At 38.3% G+C, this 21,144-nt stretch overlaps 1 protein-coding gene across 5 annotated transcripts in view; it reads left to right on the forward strand.

Moving 5' to 3' along the window:
- Window positions 1-21,144, forward strand: part of CHRM2 (cholinergic receptor muscarinic 2) — a 95,077-nt gene that overhangs the window by 67,361 nt on the left and 6,572 nt on the right. The window contains exons 1-2 of one of the 5 annotated variants that reach the window (XM_027743843.2): window positions 7,176-7,271; window positions 8,269-8,392. The exons of 3 other annotated variants lie outside the window; for them this stretch is intronic. The gene's annotated coding sequence lies outside the window, so the exon portion shown is untranslated. Of the gene's footprint in view, window positions 1-7,175; window positions 7,272-8,268; window positions 8,393-21,144 lie in introns of those variants that run through there. One more of the 5 variants, XM_039383241.1, reaches the window with a different exon arrangement.

Here is a 21,144-nt window from a genome sequence, read left to right on the forward strand (position 1 = left end):
CACCACTAGAAGCCAGGTATTGAACTGCACGCTGGCATATGACAAGGCCATTGTCATGATACCATGATATCTGCAAGGCTTTTCCTATCCAGTATTGTTAATAGTAACTTGCAGAAAACTGTTCAGGTTTCTCTTGGTTATTATCAGATATGCCAGGAAATAAAAAGAAATAATAATTAAAAAATTATACTACTGTGGACACCCATACTTTGACTTTTTTCACAGGATTCAAATTAGTTACCATAGTGTGCAATTTCTTGCAAGGAATGTGATAACTGTGACTTTTTTTAAAGCTATGAGCTTCTCCATTTCAAGTATACCTTAAAGTGCTATTTCAAGTATTTATGAGGTTGTAAAGGAATGAAATAATCTGAGCATCGTAAAGGAGATTTTTAGACAATGAGTTTAGGGAGTTTTCTGTTCAACAATAAAATATTTTTTTAGATTACATAACGGGAATTGATGACCATCTGGAGCAATTCTTGAGACCCTGAAAATATATCAAATAAGTGAATAAGCATAGAAATAATTACATCTGTGGTATTCATAAACTGTTCAGGTTAATGATCACTTCAACAAGGCAATCTCCTGACATATCAAGTAGTAGAAAGTGTGAATGCTGACAATGAAGTTGTTGAGGAATCCTAACAGAGCCTGGCAGACTGCTGAGTAACAGCAGAAGAGCAAGGCATGATAGAGCCCCTGCTCACAAAATACATGAAATGCTAGAAGAGGTGGCAGGAAAAAATAGCCAAGTAGTTTTCTACTAGGCATGTCTTCACTGATGTGACAATGATCTAAGGGTCAACGATCAGAGAACACCACTTGCACTGCTGTACATGCTTTCAGATAACTGAGAGGGCTACAGGTGATAGATTTCTTCAGGTACCTGGTGGCTTTAGCTTACTTATTTCAGTAACAGAAAGAGTGTTCAAACAGGGCTGGCATGATCCAAGAGCACAACAAATTTGGGACACAAGTGTCATTTTGCAAAAATCTACCTTACCTCACTGGGGCACTAACAGTGGAGGACGAGCTGGAGACACAGCACTGAGCACTTACAAGTGACAAACTGCAGCAGCTGCTGATAGAGTCTTTTTCTGGATTCAGAGAGCATTCAGAAAGTTTGTACAAATGTTTGCAGGAGAAGCAGCCAAATATAGGGGACTTGCTCTGAATCCAAAAAAGGGTAACCTTTTGACAAGACTGACCTTAAATGCCTTCTAAGCATCATAGCACTTCAGATCTCAAAACTGGCACTTTTATTTCCTGAATGTATACAAAATTGGAGATAAAGATTAAAAGGAGAAGCAAACATCAGAAGTTTTTCAGAAGTTTGTTCCAGAAGGAAAGATATTTTCTCCAAGTAGAAAAAATGACTGTGAAAAAAATGCCACTTTGAAAGCAGCCCTGTGGAGTCATCAAAACCTAAATAACTTATCTTTGCTAATCTCCAGGGAGGACGACAAATGACAGAACAGAGAGAGAGAGAGATGGTGCACAGCTTAGTGGATACAGATGATGGAAAACACTGTGGTATGCAACAAACAATCTTTAGGGAAGCAAATGTCTTTGGAATATTTGCAGCAGTTTCATTTCAAATGGCATCAGAGGACCAGTTAGGGAAAAGGAAGAATTAATGAGTCAGAATGTAGAGATATTTCTGGGAGTTTTTCTTTAACTGGATTCACTGATAGATCTTTTACAGCAAAAGAGAGGTGGTTATGGTGACACAGTCTAGCTGGTATCTGTTAGGCAATAATATATAAGAAATGACGATATTATTTCTATCCAGAGTAGTTTAATATATAAAGAAGGTGATGGCAGTTGAAAGTGGTGTTTTTTCTTGCTATTTTTAGGGAAAATACTGAAAACCTGCCAGGCTCTTGTCAGTTTTTATTATTACAGCTGGAGCTCAACACTTGATTATTTACAGTTTCATTGAATGTAGCAATATGGAATAAAGGTTCACTTACCTTAGCACATAAAGATGAAAGAGAGAGGGAATTATAAGCATGAGTCACTTATTATTTAGCAGTCTCATTTGGGCCAGTTCTACCAGGTTCCCACCAACTTTATGGTATCATTTCAAAGCTTTGATCCAGGTTTTAGCTCAGCACTACTGCATTAAATGAATCCTCTTATCTTTCTTTACTCCTTTGTCAGACCCTGCTTTTTCCTTTCTCTTGGAGCATTGTTGTAGTTCTCCCTTAGCAAAAGCTCTGTCTGTGTACAAGGAAATGCCTGCCATTAGTGATGTGCCCCAAAATCCCACCACTTCCCAGCAAGAACTGCTTTTGTGTAGAAATGTGCTAAAAATGAACTCAGTCTTTGCCCATTTCACTGCATGACCTGTCTGTAAACAAACAAGCAAATGAAAAGATAAAAAAACCTCCAGCTCCCTTCCATACCTTGAACTGTGGCATGCCATGAAGTTATATACTAGATCTAGTGTCTTGGCATGTCTATTGTGCCTGGCATTGCTCTGATGTGAGAGATCACTTATGCCCTTGTAGATCTTTCAGCTCTGACTTGCAAGATGAACTTGGAGCAGGAAAAAGAGAAAAAATGGATAGAGAGGAGACTGAAATAGAGGAATAGACTGCCAAAAGCAATAGCACCTCTAGGTGCCAGGGGTGCCTTTGGGGTCAATGGTGATGTGCTGCGCCCACATTTTTCAGGAACAGACATTGATTCCAGACAAGTTCAATCTAAGTCATTGTTTTTACATCAAAATCCTTATTCCTTCAAAGCTATGTGTTATGTGTAGTATCATCACTACTTCTAGTGTAATGGTTCTGCCCTGACATATCCTCTTACTTTTTTTCATTCTCAAGTATTTTGCAAAGTATATTTCTGATATTATAATAACAGTAAAAAATGAGAACGCTGATCTGGCTGCATTGTAATTAGAGCTGGACTAATTATGGAGGTAACTATTCACTAAACATCAATATCATTTTTGGACTATTCTTCAAATGGAGTGACTCTGTATACCCTCATCCTCTTCAACGATGAATGAAAACCAGAACATCCATGTTAACAGCTGAAATGATAACCCAATGAGCCTGGCTACATTCCTGCAAGCTTTTGTGTTTGAACTGTATGTGGTTGACATCCTTGATGCCTCTATGCTGAGCCTTTACACTGGAAAATGAATCTAAGCTGAATCATCATTGCAGACTCCATTCATGTCAGGGCTATTATGCTCAGAGAGGAAGCAGCTGCTCCTTCAAGTTCTGCATGCCTGGGACCAGAGATGGACAGCTGTCATTGTTGCTGGTAAAAGCAATTCAGAGGGGAGGGAAAAGATACATATCATGTAATCAAAATAGAAAGGCCTACTGCTGTGTGATCCCGTTCACTACTATTCCATGAGTCTGCTAGGGCCTCCTAAAACAGTCATTACTCTGGCTTATGCACAAGGTAGCACCTGCATGAAAGAAAGTACAGAGTTTGGGACCTTCTTATTTGATTCATTACAACAGGTATGTGAACTTGTGGTAGGGCAAGGATAGAAATAAAACCATCTCTTAGCTTCAGCTCTTTGGAAGCAGCAGACACCCCACATTGCAGACTACAGGTGACTCCCCTTGGGCAAATTTTGGGGCAGTTAATTCTAGAGTAGATCAGATGCTGACTTACTCTGAGTAGGAAGCCAAGGATCTGCATTATGCTGATTTCTTTTTCTCTTTAGTATGCTTTTGCCAGACTCCCAGACTACTTTCTGCACAATCAATGTGCTTTCATCATGTCTGACTTCATATTAAATAAAGGTACATATGTTCCTACTTTCCTGATTCAGAGTACCTGCAAACTTCATGGCCTATGCTATAATCATATATCCACAGAAGCACAGAATAACTCATGTGGATAGGGCCTCAGGAGGTCTCCACTCCAATTTCATACTCAAAGGAGGGTCAGTGTCAAGCTCACACCAGGTTGCTCAGAGTTTTATCCATTGTGGCCTGAAAAACTCTCAAGGATGGAACCTGTATGCAATCTCTGTGTCCACTGCTTTGATGTCCTTGTAGTGATTTTCTTTTCCTTAAATATCATCAAACTCCTATGTCTGATTTCTTTCATCCTCCCACCACACACCACTATAAAAAGACTGGTTCCATCTTCTCAGTCGATATCCTGTGGGTTTTTGGCAGCTGCTACCAGAGCCATCTCTCCTTCAGGCTAAACACCCCCATATCCCTCAACCTTCTCTCACAGGCCACACGCTTCAGGCTATCAAATACTATATTCTCTATCACTGATCTTGGGCTTTCCAAGATGCATCAGTTACTGGACAAAAGCATTTTTTAAAATTAGAAATCCTTGCTATATTACAGATACTTCTGACCTGCCAGACACAGTCCTCCTTGGCCATACCTTCTGAGTGAAATAAGGAGTTGTCCAAACTCATTGCCCAGTGATAATTGCCACTGCTGCTGCAACTGTAACTCTTAGGAGAATCAGGGCAGAAAGCAATGTGAGTGGAAGGAGGAAACACCATATTTATTCCAGTGGTGATTCTTACCTCCAGTCTTGCAGACAGAGCCCAGTTGCCCCTGGGAATGCTGCATCACTGCAGTCACTCTGTGTGAGTTCGGTGACTGAATTGAAACAACAATCTTCCATCCAACAGTTCTCTGAGAAATGTCCTGTAGTCTCCATTGATTTTTTGTGAGAGGGAGACATATATATCTAGCACTGCTTTTTTCATTTGCTTTTATACAGAGAGAGCTTTAATTAGTGGCCTTTGTGTTAAACTGTTAGATGTGGCCACCCGTGGTATCTTGAAGTTCTTCACATTTTTAAGTGGTTTAAATGTTGGGTCTAAGCCACCCAGGGATTTTCCAGCAGGGGGAAAATATTCAGTTGTCTGGAAGCTTTTCCATTACCTTACACCACAGGAGTGGCATAAAGGAGCTACAGAAAAGTCTGAATCTTGTACTAATGTTTCTACTTCAGGGAACATAGTTTTTGGGTTTTAGGAGGTGAGAGTGCAAATGTAGGGGATTTCGATTTGGTTTGCTATTTGTTATTTATTTGTTCCTTCGTGTTCCTTCCAGTGACAAGACTTGAGTAAAAATGGTGATAGTTTAGATCTATCTTATTTTGTTTAGGGAAACAGTTGTCCATCGCAGTCATACAATTTATTTCCTCTCCGTTTGTACTGTGAGAACCTCATCTTTGTCAGGACCTCCTCCAACCCACACCATGCCATGCCATGCTATGCTATGCTATGCCATCCCAGAAGTTCTTCTCCCTACAGCTCTTTTCACAGTTTTAACTTCTAATTTATAAAGGAATGCCTGTTATGCACATCTCCCCCATAGACTAGGTGAACGACAATGATGGGATTTTATTCCTTAGTCGTTCTGCTGCTTATTGTGTTCTTCATAGTACTATTATTATGCTCCTTGTTATGATGCTGCTGCTGGTCTCTGTCATTTACAAAGTACTTTTATCAGTTAAGGTTCCATGTTACTTTATGAATTTAAAATAGTTATATACATGGAGATCCATTTGTGCACAAACAGAATGGGTGAACTGCAGCAGGTGCTTAAAAGTAGGGAAGTGCTGTCCAGTAAAAACACCTGGAAAAAAAGTCTTCAAAGCAGACTGTATCTATGGCTCTGGGATTCTCAGAAACCCATTGAACTCCAACTCTGAACCCAATGTTATACTTTGCAGATTATTTTTCCCCAAAATATTATGTGTACCAATAACCTGGCAACAGTCACAGCCCCGGGTAGCATTGCATGACCCTGTGTTAAGGGGATAAAAGAGAAATGTTGTCCTTCAGAAGGAGGAAACGCTTGGTTGGGCACTCTAAATGTTACAAACAGGCATTGAAGATAGACTTTTCTCCTAAGTGATGAATAGCAAGTGTGATCCCAGGACAGCTTACAGCAGGGAAAAGCAGAATATGATTCTGGATCCAATAACACAATAAACTGGGACTAGTCCCCAGACACCAATCCTGCTTTTTTCCTATTTTACAGAAAACTCACAAGCCTACCAAAAGCAACAGAAGTTTTGCCATTGGCATACACAGGGCTTTTGACCTATTGATTTTTTTTCAGAGCAATTTACCATGAGATTTCAGACTCTGAAATGGGAGTTTGGATGAGTAATGTATCTTACACAGCAGACCCCTGTTCTCAGCACTCTCCAAATCAGGCTTCCAGTGCCAATGCTGATGTATGGAATTTCACAACTCACTACATGAACATTCTGTAATACCCTCCCAGTGATTCCTGTTTTCATGAGAAGCCTGATATTTAATTCTTAAAAATATAAATGTGCACAAAAGTAGCATGTCTGCAGAGCTGATAAAGTGAATTTAATACAAGCAAATAGTATCTGTGTATTTTTGTGATGAATAGATAGCTCTGTTAGTTACAGAGGGAGTTCGGATTAATGCTGTGAATCTCAAAACCAAACAATATAGAAGAAGAAACGTGGAAGGCACGGTACATTCAATGGGTGTGCGCTTTCTGATAGAAGTACCGGTTACTGTTGATTAGCACATATAATTTGGATTATATTGGATTTACTGTCCTTTGTCCAAAGCCCTTGTGTACACCATGACAAGAAGCTAGAGGAAAAAATGCAATGCAGATCAACCATATTGAGAAATATATTAGCAAAGAACAAAAAGGATAGGAAGTAAAACTACAATGGAGCATAAATATGTATTCCATACATGCTCATATGGAGAAGGAGAGATTATGCTTTGCAGGCATTATGAGATTTTGATTTTCTATCTGTTTCAGAACAGATTCATTTTAAGGAAGCAGGAAAAATGATTGCTTGAATAGCTATTAGCTCTAACAAACTTCTGTGTTTTCTGGAGTAGCTGCTGTCACCATCACTGATATAACATCTCCTTGAATAAAAATAGGAAAACAAAAGGAAATAACCAAGACAACACAATAGGAATAAAGCATCCAGGTTGTAAAAGGAAGGAAAACACTCAACTCTATTCCTTAAAATAGAGGAAATAATACTGAATTACATGGTATCAGCTGAGCTGAGTAGGATCACATGTACAATGCAAAAGAGAATTTTCCCACTGTGTGAAAGAGCAGATTCCAGAGATATCTGACACCGAGATGCATTTTCTTTTTGTTTGCAGCCTTCCTACATGTGTCCTGCAAGAGAAAAAGGCACACAGGTGTCTTCTGAGTATTCTCAAAGTAGCAGGAGATGGGCTGTGGGCTGTGCTGCTTTGCTGTCTCTGCTGGTTGGGTTATACTGAAAGTTCCTCACAGGTACCTGTTTAAAATTGCCTACTTATGTGCAGACCATATGTTTGCCATAGTGAAAATAGAAAGTGAAGGACATCTTGGAGGGTAACTGTTGCCCAACATTAGTAATAACCAAAGCGAAACTGTACAAAAAGTCGAATCTAAAAAAAATGCTCAATAGACAAGTAATGAATGCTTTTAAGAGCTGTAATTAAACTTAATTTAAGAGAATTTGCAGCTGTTTTTGTGACCAGAAGATCTCTCCATATACCTTTGTCATGATTTTATAATTTACCTGTTTTAAACACCATTATTCCCAAATCAATAATTTGGTTATGGTACATGGTTTCAGACAGGGTAAGGACCCTGCTGTGCTTGGCAGTTCTCAGCTGCTCCAGAAACAACCTCAACTAAAACTTATTCATAAACTTCAGAAAGTCATATATGAACATTCTAGCAAATTTTTTTGTCTAAAATTAAGCACTAAACTACTTAGCATTCCCCATCCTTAATCCTACTACCTTTGTCAGTTTGCTTATAAATCTTGAAACAACTTTATGAACTTTCTTTTTGGAAAGAGAAAAATCTCAAATGTATTTTTTCACTTCCTGTATAGAGCCTTGCAAACCCAAAACTTTTGTCTCACTCATCCAAATTTACTACATAAGCTTTATTTTTGTACTGACCCTAACAGACATGGTAAACTGAACCACTTTCTGATCAAAGAAGCACAATGTGCCTCACGAGATTTAAAAAGAGAAACTAGGAAACCTATATGCTTTTCCTCTTTTTAATGCATTATCTTTATCCTCAGCCAAATACTAGAACAGGCTGCATTACCACTTACTTACCATTTACTTATTCTCAAACATCCCCATTTCCCAGTATTGAAAGAACAGAAGGTATCACAGTTCATGTGCAGCAGGTTCATGACAAATTTGCTAGAATGTCTGAAACTTAAATTGTGTTTGAAGTCCATGTGTATTTACATGGGAGTTTAAGTAATATTGACTCTGCTTAGTACAAGGCAAATTGCATCAGACTCACTATCTGGAGCACTAAACCAGTCCACTGATGCAGAGCAACAAACACCCTTCACCTCTGAAGACTACAAGGCAGCAAGAAGAGATCCTCCCAGAAAAAGTGTAAGAGTTCTGTTCTCTTAAGCTCTCTGCTGTACCTGTACCTGAAAATAGCTATGAAACTGTGTTACTATGTTCAATTCTAAACAGATTGTTCAGAAGTATGGAATATGAATTTATTAAATGACTCCAGCAGGAGTAGCTAGAAAAGACATTTTTCTTCTTATCAGATATAATTGTATTATTTCTGAATGTCATCTTTTGGATGTTTGATCTTCTTTGCAAAGGTGATGCAATGTCAGTGTGCTATCATTGACCTAAATTGATTTTGCCTTTGCAATACCTACCCTGGAGATAATGAAAGAAAGAATTAATACACTTCTGTGCAGGATGTAGGTAAGGAATTGTCCTGTATTTTTCCACAATCCTTACATTCTTTTATCCTGTGCTGTTTTACAGCCTGTGTGGATAACTGAGACATCCCTTGTGTCAGGTCTTAGAAGCATAAGTAAGATTCTTGATGAAAAAGAAGCGGTGATGTTGCCACTTTTCACTTTCCTTTCTGTCTCAGCATAGAGTCCCCATGACTCTCTTACTCCTGTATGTGGGAGTATGAGAAGTGGGAAGATATCCATGTTTTTTTGACCTAATTGTGCTGTCATTCTCCACTGACCACCCAGCTGACAATAGTGGTCAGCCTGGATCATGTTAGCTGATATTATGAGACAGAGTGTTGGATACAGTTGGACAGTGTTTTGATAAATATTTCCTTGCCATCTACTCCCACAGTGGCCATCCTTACCATACAGTTAAACCAATACAGTTTTCAACTTTCTGTTGCACTGGACAGTCACCAAGGCAAGAGTTTTCAAACACAGCAGACCCACCGCAGTACCCTCTATTAAAAGAAAATCAAAAATCATTATCTGCTCTTCCAAACATTTGAGAAACTGATATGAAAATATAGGGAATATACTAATAGACCCATATCTTATGTAGAAACCAGAATAAGTTACCTTCTGAGTTTATTCCTATTTATCAAAACATTAATAATTTAGACCATTTTCTGGAATAAGTCTCTTCGCAGGACAATGTCACCCATCTCCAATTAGTTATTGAGATTTTTACTACTTGGGTTACTAAAAGGCTCTTTATTTAGATGCAAAACCATAATCTACTAAGATTTGAAATGCTTCTAACATATGGTAGGGTAAAGGAGAAAGCACAAAATTCCTTAAATTACATGGTCTGATATATGCAAACCTTAGACAAGTAGGAAGACAATAAATACTGCTGTCAGTGGCATGGTGGGTTGGGCAGCATTTGCTTAGGGTGACAAGCATTGTTATGAGTGGATACAAAATTATTACAGATCTCTGTAAAGAGAAATGACATTTTTAAATGCTCATTTGCAAAGTGGTAAATGTACAGAAGTGGATAATTAAATTTCAAAGGCATTTTCCAACCACAACATTAGAAAGATTAAGAGGTTAAACATTAACCTAACGACAAATCCCTCCACTATGTCTTTTTACAAACAAGAGTGTCTGCATTTTAATTATCCAGTGTTGTTCCGTGCTTCAGACATTCAATATGATCGCATTGCATATCACAGACTGAAACAAAAAGAAAACAAAACCCCACAAAAACCCACCCTAACACTTTAGAAACTTCGTGAAAGACATTCAGGACTTCATGTGTGGAGGACATTGATGTTATTTATGGATAACATGTTTAAAGTCTTAAAAAGTATTAAATTTAGAACTGAACCTCATTTACACTAAGAAACAAGAGAAAATGTCACCTTAGTGATTTGCCTACAGCCTGAAAGGGCACCACCAACCCTCAGAGATTTTTCTTGTTTACTCTGACTGGATCTGCAGCAGGGAGCAGTATATGCCTTAGCATGTGCTACTGCTTTAACTTCTAATATGAAAACCTCTGAAAATCACTATCTTGGACATCATTCCAGCTCAACTCAAGGAGCCTGCTTAGAGATGGAAAGTCACTTGCCTGCTCTTTGACAAGCCCCCTCTAAGATGAAAGCACCTGGATTGGGATCACACAGCTGTTTTCTTCCTCACTGCCGATTTCTTTTTGTGTTTTTTGTAGAGTAAGAAGGGAAAAATAGCCCACTGAGAAGCAGTTATACCAAAGCATCTTAAGCCTGTTATATCATGAACAGGAAAAAAAAATAAAAGGACAAGCAGACAATCTTTTTCTTTTTTTTTTTTCCTTTTTTTGTTCCAAACATTTCCTTTCAGATGTCTCTTTGAAGTCACAGGCTTATAGTGTGAGTGACTGAGAGCAAGGAGCTGTGAAATGCGCCTTTGAGCCATAGATTTCTCAAAGAGTATCACAAGGAGTATATGACTGGGGTACATGACATCTGCAAATCAGCGTGGTGTTACTGAGGCTTTGTTCAGCCTCAAACTCTGAGAGCTGCAGAGAACCATAAACTTTAGCAGGGCAAAATCACCTCCCATCTTGGGTCTACCTTCCCACTTGGGTTTTCTCACTTCCACTGTATGCAGTGATTGTGTTGTAACTAGCTGATGAAGAAATTATTGAACACACACATAAATTCTGTATAAAATATTAATTGTTTAGGTAATGTTACCGTCTTCTATTCCGGCTATTGCTCTGTTACTACTGGATACTTTTGTATTGATAAAAATATGCTGCCACTTCTCTGTTGTTGTAAGGTTGTCCCTTCAAACCACTCTCACAAACTACTGTCTCATACTGTCTAGAACAATTCCTGCTCAGATGGATCTGATTCACTTCATAATCAAACACAGAGTTTAGCAGAATACTTCAGTCTTGATTAGTTATGTCTCCTGATTTTCCAGTTTTGAGTCTTCTGCATTTCTCATCCAAAGCAATATTCATTACTTCTCTTACATAAGGGCTATTGTATAGAAGATACTGTGCCCCACTGATAATTCTCAAACATGGAGCAAAAATTGTCTCTCATCATTTCGGAACAGTCAGTGACGATGTATCAGTTTCTTACAAACTTCAGAGAAAAGGTGTTGAAGGTTAGGACTATTTCTGTAAGTTGTCTGGTAGAGTCAGTGATCAGCCTCACCCAATATTCATTTCTAGTGGTAGGGCAGCACCATAGTGTGCCATTACAGCATCGCTTCCTGCCAGACCCCTCAGGAGATTTATTTGAGACTGCAGGAATCCTTTTTGTCTTCCTGCAGTTTAAAGTGCTCAGAGAAATGGGAGCTGAGCATTGCCAGCAAAGGGAATAACTGTTAGACAACAAGATGAGAAAAACAATACAGTGTGACCTAAGGAAAAAGGATAGCCAGAAGACTGCTCTGAATAGCAGAGATTTGGTGAACAAGATGAGAGAGACCAGAGAGGCTGAAGGATAACAGGTGTTACACTAGGCAGTAAGGTAAAATGAAAAGGGAAATCAATAAGTGGGAAGAGTGACGTGGTTCTGTCCCAAACCTGTAGGTTACAGATCAGGTCTGAAAACAAAGCTGCTGCAAATATCTGAGGAAAAAGTGTCGCTTTTAGGGAGAGAAGATGCTAAAGCAGCACTTAGTAAGACAGCCAAGAGCAGGGGAAAGACAACTCGAATCCCTGCAACGTGACTTCATGGAGAGCTGAGGCTGTTTCACAGCACTGAACTGTGCCTCAGCCAGTTCAGATGAGACCCCTCACTCCAGGGGTCCCCCAAGTTCAGTCACAGTTTCCTTTTGCTGTTTACTTTATGTAATTTTTTTCCATTATGTTTTTGAACATCATACTCATCCCCAGGGATGACGAGCACAAATATAGAAACCCTATGATAAATGCCAGCTTCACCCAGAGATAAAAATCTGAATCCCACTTGTTTATCAAAATCTCATACCTTTTGGAGGCAGACCCTTTGTGGAATGCGTTGTTAATGGTCCCAGACCCAAGGTCATGGTTTTGGTGCAGAACTCAACAAGAAAAGAATGATAGGAAAAGGTGGAAATAAGTTCATGTCCGCAGTATATATAATAGCACAGAAAACAACAAAATCAATATACTGGGGGAAAAATCATCTCTATACAAATATTAGATACTGGAATTCTTGATTACAAAAAGAAAAGGATACATTTTTAAAAAAAATCATTTCTATTCTCTTCTTTAAAGGGATTATGGAAGCCAAGTCTCAGTGAATGGCAATAGATTTAAGAAATTAAATGTTTGAATGACCATCAGAGGTTAAATTTCAGAACTTCAAGTCACATCAGTGTTTCCACAATACCGTTCAATGAGCAAGGCATAAAGAAATGCTGGTCAGTCTCTCTGTGGGCTGTAAGGGGAAATACAGACAGGTACTGAAATTGGGGTCAGTGAGGAATTTCTACTGAAAACAGGCATTAAGGGGCGACAATTTGAAGATCCAGGTGAATGCTCTCCCAGAACTCTTTCTCTTGTAGCTACTCTTGCTTTCTTCTCATTAACTTCTTTTTCATTCACACCTCACTCTTGTCCCCATTTCCTCCCTCTTATTTTCACCCATTTATTCTTTTCTCTTGCCCCACACATCCTTATATGTCTTTCTTTTGGCATGTATTTGTGCTCATCAAACAGGTTTGTGCTGTATGGAGGCACGTTGCAATGCAGCAATCACTGCTGAGTGATTCTGTTGTTGTTGCATGGCACAGTGGGAGGGATTTATTCTCAGACAGGACACTTCAGGGACTCAGAAGATTGATGGAGGAGATTGTTCCCTAGGTACGTTAGTAGACAGTATTCCTATCTAGATTTAATTTTACTTTCCATACGTTTGCTTTACCATGAAGTCCCAAATTAAGGAGTTGTTATGTAAAGATGGATTTAGATTCAGAGTAGTGGACCATGTAGGTGACACTGCAGAGGAACAATGTAAAGTGGAACTTCAGAAAACAAAATATATTAGTTAGTAATGTTTTTCTCCCTAAACATTATTGCTGTGGAAAGGTCATCTCAGATGTAGAAGCAGAAACAGCAAACTTGCAGACAATAACAGACAAGCCTGCCAAAGGTAGGGAGAGAGTAATGTACACCATAATTGTGGAATTTCAGAACATTAATAAAAAGATTTTGAGGTCCTCAACACCAGAAATGGGAGAAGAACTGGCTTCCTGCAAATTGAGTCATTCTAGAAACAGTTGTGCTGAAGCTGATGTGGTGCTTCTGCCATGACATGTAAGAGGTTCTGATGTGGTAAAATATAACGTCACAGTCTCTGAATTTCGAAATCAACCTGTTTGCTTCTTTTAATTAAAAACTCACTTTTGACTTAGAATAAAATGTATAAGAGACATCAAGTGTATTCATCACAATCATTCTGTGGAAGTTTTGTATCACGTAGACTTCATTGCTAAAGTGACAAGATTGGTTGGCAAAGTGCAGAACTGTGCATAAAATAATGGTCTGCTATTCTCTATCCCATGCTAGTTAAAGCTCCTCAGGCTTTCAGTAGTTTTGGCTTCAAATAATCTGGTTTAGCCCTTCTGAAACCTTACATTTCAAATGTTCCCAACATTTTATTTTTGCAGCTATTCAAGAGAGGTCAGAGTTTGGTGTGAGCAAACTTTGCAATGTCTCCTAAAAAATCAAAATTAGTAGACAGCTTTAGAGTATTTTCTTAGGAATTTTAGTCTTCCTGGCCCAGTGATGCTGAGTATTATTTTTACAGAAGTTACATGCTCAGAGACAAGTCCCCCAATTTCTAGTAATTAAGTTAACCTTTTTAAACCTTATATTATTTTTTAATGTAGGATAAGGGCTTCTTTTAATGACATAGTGAATTATTCATATGCAAAGCTAAGGTTGTTTTCCTTTTTAAGGTTAGTTGCAGCATGTTGAGACCAATATCTGGACCCACACACTAGAGCCAGATTTAGACACAGATTTCTTAAACCTGTAATGGAGTTGAAAAGTAGTTAGTCTGCAGCTATAATCTATGTAATTAAAGTAGGTATCAGTCATTCAGTGAAACACAGCACAGTCAGAGACTTAGAAAACATACAATAATGTAGTATCTATAAAAAACTGATAAATAAATATTTCCTTTCTTTGGCAAGGAAAATGAAATCTTTGAGGTTCTCTGTTCACAAAAGGGAAGATGTTCATACAGACCCACAGTAAACATTCATAGCTGTGATCGTTATATATTTATAATTAGCTGTAGAAAACACTTAATTTGAAATTTTAAATGTTTTTATAAATATTTTGTTCCATTCCAATATTTGCTTCCATCTTTTCCATCTTTCACAAACTTTTCTCAGACTGCAGAATGAGCTTGGAAATATAGATTCTGAATTGGGAATTGAGGTGTCACTCCTTTCTGGTACAAATTCTTCCAGTATTTCACTATCACTGCCTCAAATGCAGCCTACAGTAATACAGGCATAAAAAAGATTTAGCTGCCCTCTCAGAAACAAGTTTGAACTTCTGTTCAATATATGCTTAGATGCTTGTAAAGAATTTGAGTAATTTCCTTTTATATCCAAGTCGGCGTTCTTCTCTATGCTTTTAATCTACATCTTTGGTAAGCTGTTAAGTAAGATGGAAGATGTGTAAAAATCCCCAAAATTAATTGACACAGAAGCAGAACAGACTAGATTTTCAGGCTCTTGAGAACTTCCTGGGAGATTGACCATGATGGGTTTAAAAGAATTTTAAAAGCATTTGCTGAGTGAAGAAACTGTGTACTGTCCAAAATCGATTAGAGTATCATCCAAACATATCACCAGTGAATCTGATCATAATTGATCATAAGTGAGTGAATAAGAAAATCCCTGGTAAAAGCAACGAACTGACACCATTTACAACCAAGGGAAAAGGAAAGATTTTCTTTAACTTCAGTAAGAGTCTCTTTGGGCCCTCAGTATGTTGATATTCCTGTCAGAGGCCCTATTGAAGGCTGCAAAATCTCTGAAGAACTGAGAGAGCCTTCATGGGTTTATTCAAGGTCCCAAAAGGACCTCCATGACTTGGAGGGATTTGCAGAGATTCACTGAAATGTCACAGCATCTTTTCTGGACTCACTGTCAGGCTGAGGGGGTTAATCAGTGGTTCTTTGAGAGGCCTTCCCTGTACTGTGTTGTAGTTCTCTGTTATTTTTTCATGACCAATATTCCTTCATGTCCTTGCAGAAAAATAATAATTAAAGCCAGGAAAAAAACAGAAAGAGTATGAGTTTGGTTGTTGATTGCTTGAGGATTTTTGTTGTTTTGTTTTGGGAAGATTGTTTGTTTGCTTCTTTTTGGGGGGGATTTTTTTGAGTTCTACCTACACATGTTCTAAATGAGACATGCATTACTCTTATGCACTGCCTTCAGGTAAGAATAAATTCTGGTTGGTTTCAGTCAGCCTTCCCTCTCCTCTTTCACTAGCTTCACCACTTGTCACTCAGGGACATTGAGGAGTTCTCATAAGGTTTTTCTCTTTAATAGCACAGGTGTGATGGCTGATATGAGGATAATGAAATCCTGTGCCTCCAATCCGTGCTGGGCTGCAGAGGGAGCACTTAACTCTCACCACGCTCTTCCTTTAGAGAATTTATCCTTGAATCTAATGATCTTCAATTCAACCTTAACAGAAACTTTAATAACTCTTATGCTGAGGTAACCTTTCTCATGGCTGAGGATAGGTTTAATTTTAGTCTGAGTTCTAGTAGGAGTATTTTATCTAAAACGCTTGAAGTAGGTAATTATAGCCAAACAAAAATTGTCTTGTTTCAGTTGACTGGTGTGAGAAGCTTCAGCCAACTTCCAGCAACAACAGTGCAGCACAAGGAGGAAAAGAGAAGTGACTTACTGAAATCTGTTGCTTTCATCTCCTTTTTCTAGTTATCCTGTAACTTCTGCAAGTGGAAATCAGTATAGGTCCACTGATGAAATATGTTCATGGCATGACCCAGTCACTAGTTTTTTACCTTTTGATGACATCAAGCCACTCTTCTGACCCATTTACAACATACACTGAAACAACAGTTTGAGTTGGATCATGTCCAAAGCGATGACTCAATAATTGTGGCTGCAGGGGATAAGCTCAGGCCTAAACATGTTTCTGTGCAGTGGCTGCCCCAGTCTAACTGTGCCTTTTCATTCAGACTGCTTGCTGTAATAATATTTAGATGCAATGGTTTCAGATTTTCATCAAATTTATCTCTGCTCACTAATTATACTAAAACATAAATTGCAATAAAATGTGTGGCTCCTCCACCTAGGAGATAAGTAAGTATCTAAATTTTCTGGAAATGTCTGTTTTATGTGGTAGCTGCCTATCTGTGCCTCTAGATGGAGATCCTCTCCATTTAACCCAACCCTCTAGAGAAAGCTGTGAGATGCTTCAATAAGAGCTCCATTTTGCTTTTCGTACTCCGTAGACTAAAATTTACTTTTTAGTCTGATTTCTGGATAAAAAAAATTCTTTTCATCTTAGTAACTAGACCCATTTCACAGTTTACCTGAAAAAAAAACCAGAAACAAAACAAAACAAAAAAAAAAAAAGTTATTCTGTTCCAACTTTAAACAGTAAGAGCATCCTTAACTATTTTTTTAACCTGAAGTGTAGTGGTGAAACCCTCTGACTTACAACTACCATTCTGCAAATTCCCTCTTGTATGTAAGTACCTCTGACAGGCTGAGGTGCACAGTAGTGCAGGTGGGACTCAGAAGGAATAATATGGACCAAAGTTTTCAGTAATTTTTATCATATGGGCAACTATATCATATAGTTCTATCAAAATGGAGAGGAAAACCTTGCCATAACTTAACCAAATGACTTGGCTATTTTCTTGCTGATTTTTGGCCAAGGGTGTTTTATAGATAACCGTAACAAGAGTAGGAGGCATGTGAGTGAAAGTATCTTCTCTACTCCATGAGGAAAAAATTCCTTTTTGTGGATCAAACCCAGTTAGATTAAACTATGCCTATTAAATATAATTTTCAGGTTTTCCCAATGCATTAAGAAGCAGAATTTAGCTTGCAATGATATCAGATGCTATAAAGACAGAATGCAAATTCTCTCTTAAATACACAGGTCCTGAAACACAAAGGCATATCTGCAGCCAAAACTATACTTACAGGAAGATAATAAATTAAGTGCCCTAGTAGCAATGGATGACTATCAGCACAACAACAGTAACAGAAATAGCAACAGTACCAATATATTAGAAATAATTATCCAGATCTTTGACGAAAAACTGCTTTGTTGTTGTTGTTATTATTTCCTGAAACCAGAGAGATTATTAGACTATAAGAACAGCAGTAAGCAAGATGTAGTAAATAGCTGTACAAATCCTCAGACCCTAACAATAGCACTGAGGCAGCAGTGTTGATGCCAGCACTGACACCCACTCATGTACAGTCCCCTGCTGCTTTTGGGAGAGTATTTTTATTTCTGATTTATTTCAATTGCTGTTAGAGGCACAGTGTTAGTTTGCTTTTTTAATGTTCTTGACTCTGATCTATTTATTGTTTCAAGATACGTACAGAAATTTTTTATTTTGCTCTTACATATCCTTCACAATGAGATGGGAAAAAGTAGATCCAGGCAGGCCCACAGGATATCTTTTTTTGTAGGAAATCTGTTGATTAAGATAAACAAAAGTGCATGAAAATAAAGAGAATGGACTATACTGAGACACCAACAATTTGCAAAGATGTTTCTAGTTTCAAAGGATTGCAGAAAGTAATCCGTGTGGTGAAGATTTTAGTCTTCAGGTGTTTGGAAATTTTCTGAAATATATTTTTATCAAGAGCCTAGATTCTATCTATATTCTCTCTTAAAGTCCATAACAAATTCTGACTGATGGATTTAGGATATTTTTCACAGGCTTAGGGATTTTGTTTCTCTCTTTTCACTTTCACACTGTGGGTTTAAATGATGGCAGGAAGAAATTTAGAATCAAAACCAGTGCAGTTCAGGATAAAAATCAGTTCAGGAAAAAAGATCCACTATTGCTAGAGCAGAAATCAAATCTATTTGACATAGGTGTTGGCTGAAGAGGAACTAGATCAAAGAGGGGAAGTTAAAGTGTATCTTACTTTTGCTTGAGAGTTGGATGTTGAGAAGTGCTCACAGTGGAAAGACACAGAGATTCCTGGATAATCCCATTTAAATCACAAATATAACTTTCAGGTACAGATCATTAGTTGCCTCTTTCATGTCTTGACCTTCATATGATTTCAGAGAATTCAAAGAAGACATTAAATCCTTACCAAATTTAACTTGTCAATAAGGACAATACAGAGGAAGGATTTGTCTAACAAACTTTGACAGGCGTGGTGTATCAGCCACTTTATTCAATATGCACAACATTTCTATAGTCTCTTTTGTGACAGATGTTGGAGATATATTTTAAATTTAAAATCACAATTATTGGTATAAGATTCACCTGCACCAAAGAGGTGCGTTCCTGTCAGGGTAAGTGGAAAGCACATCCAGCAGGATGTAGTATTTAAGTACCTGCTGTTTGAAGATCATGATCCTAAGGGTGATATGTAGTCCTTGTCCCTCCTCCTTTACCTCCCATTTCTGCTGGCCTCCTCCTCAGTGCCTGCAACAGAATAGGATGAACAGCCTCAATAGCAACATTTTTTTTCCTCACACCCACTGCAGTTCCCTTTTACAGTGAACCAGCTTAAAGACTTCACTCATCAGACCTGTTTCTCTGTTCAACACAACTGCTAGGGAGGTAAATGAAGGAAAACAAGGCATACTGTGGCCGCCAGCATGCTCTGAGAAGATTTACTTCAGCTTGTGGCAGCCTGGACTAGGTTTCTCCTAGTGGGTGGTATTGGGGGTCCAAGTCAACCCACACGTGCTCTGCTTCTTCCTGTCAACTGTTCACTGCAAAAAGACCCGGGATCACATCAGGCCAACAGTGTATGCACCATATCGTCTACCAAACCCCCCAGTTCTGCCCCAAACCATCACCTAGTCAAAAGATGGGAATGATTCTCAGTACTATTAATTCTTCAGAGGGAGAAACAACTGCACTGGAAATATTTCCCAAGTACATATCAAATATAAAACAGTGAATTATTTTATATGTGGCTTTCTTGGCTTTGAACATTTTCCATGTGATGATTATGGTGTTTCCATTCCACAGAGTCATATATATTTTGAAATATATTTCAGAAAAGGAACTTGGTTGCTTTTCAGGTCACAAGAGACATTCCTTGCCTTTTCTGGGTATTCTCTGTTTAGCAAGAATGCACTTAGTATAGCAGGATAAATTATAGAAGCCCATGGGAGTCAGTGCCATATTGTGCAACTCACACAAACACCCATGGGCTTGCAGAGGAGAGCTCTGTTTGTTCAAGAATAAGATCTGGTATTTCTCATGCAGGAGGTCATATTACCTTGAAGTGCCTCTGCCCCGTAACTCTGCCTGATGAATAACATCTGCTCCCATAACAACTGCCTCTCCAGCAGGAGAGATGGGCTCTGTGGCATGACAAAAACCAAAAGCAGTCCACAGGCAGTCCTCTACCAAGGCAGCAAGCGACCACAATAAGAAACAGAAGCCTCTCTACATGCCTGATTCAAGCCCTGCTGGAGCCAACAGGAAAGAGTCCAGAAGATTTCAGGGTGTCTTGATTTAGGAAACATGCACACCGCTGTCTCTGCTCCAATAAGGGTGGTATTATCTGCAGCAACAATAAATGTCAGTTGAAACTGAACGTTTCTCTGGTCCTTTGCCTTCTTGTCAAGATACACAGCACATGGGTCACTTTACAATGGCATTGATGCAAGCAAAGGAAGTTTTTACTGGAATTAGCAATAGGAGATATGTTTTTCCATACCTAAGAAATCTGTAATTGTCAATGTAATTTGCAATCCAGAACTAGCAGCCTTCTTATGGCAGGAAAGTTTTGTGCAACTAGAGATCACTGGGCAAGGGACTCCTCTGCTTTGCTTCCATTCACATTAACACACTGAATTCCTCCTATTACCAGCAAGTAAAATTAGACTTTAGCTTTCATCTCACTACCCCCATCCCAGATAACAAAATCAAGAGAACTTATATTGAATTACAAATATTTACAGTGCAAGTGGGTAAAAATTTCACCTGTAAAGACCTAGGAATAAAGTTAGCTGGGAGATGGTAATTTGGTTTCACAAGTTTCCAGTTTCTAAAACAAATTATTGTTTTTCAGTGGAATGAAATGAACTTCAGAACATTTTGTCAAAAATAAATTGAAGAGAAACGCTTGTTTTCTATCATAAAGCACAATTTTTTCAGCTCTGATCCTCTCTCACTTAATTCCATTTTGCTCCCCCACTCACTCTCTGTCACCAGAGGTAGCTGCAGAGCCCTGGATCACAAAGACTTTTCAGCTGCATTTGTTTTTAAATCAGTACATTTCTATGTGTTATTTTGTTTTTTTTCACTAAAAATGCATTCTGTTAAGAATGTTCATAAACAAATCTGGTTGGGAGAAGTTCTTAGCTTGTCCCAAAAATTGATATCTGACACATCTAACAGGATAACCAGCAGCTCATTTGTGAAACTCTGGGAGAAAAATACAGTGTGAAATGCTGAAACAACAGTCCTATATATTATAGGTGTCCTGTCTATTTTTTTGCACAGAGTATAAATTTTTTTTGTTACATTCCATTCAGCTTATTCTTACTGTACAAAGCACAGATTTAACTGAAGAATTCCTCTTCCCTGTTTTGTTCTCTTGACCCTGATCCCAAGGATTCTAGGGATATACCTGTGAACAGATAGCAGGGAAAAAAATGTATATGTAGCCTTATGTTCCTCTATTCACTTCAACGTGGAATTGACAAAAAAATCTTAGCTGTTTTTGAAAGCA

This window comes from Pipra filicauda, unplaced genomic scaffold, assembly GCF_003945595.2.
Source record: "Pipra filicauda isolate LSUMZ 115617 unplaced genomic scaffold, ASM394559v2 scaffold2_size9829703_pilon, whole genome shotgun sequence".
NCBI lineage: Eukaryota > Metazoa > Chordata > Aves > Passeriformes > Pipridae > Pipra > Pipra filicauda.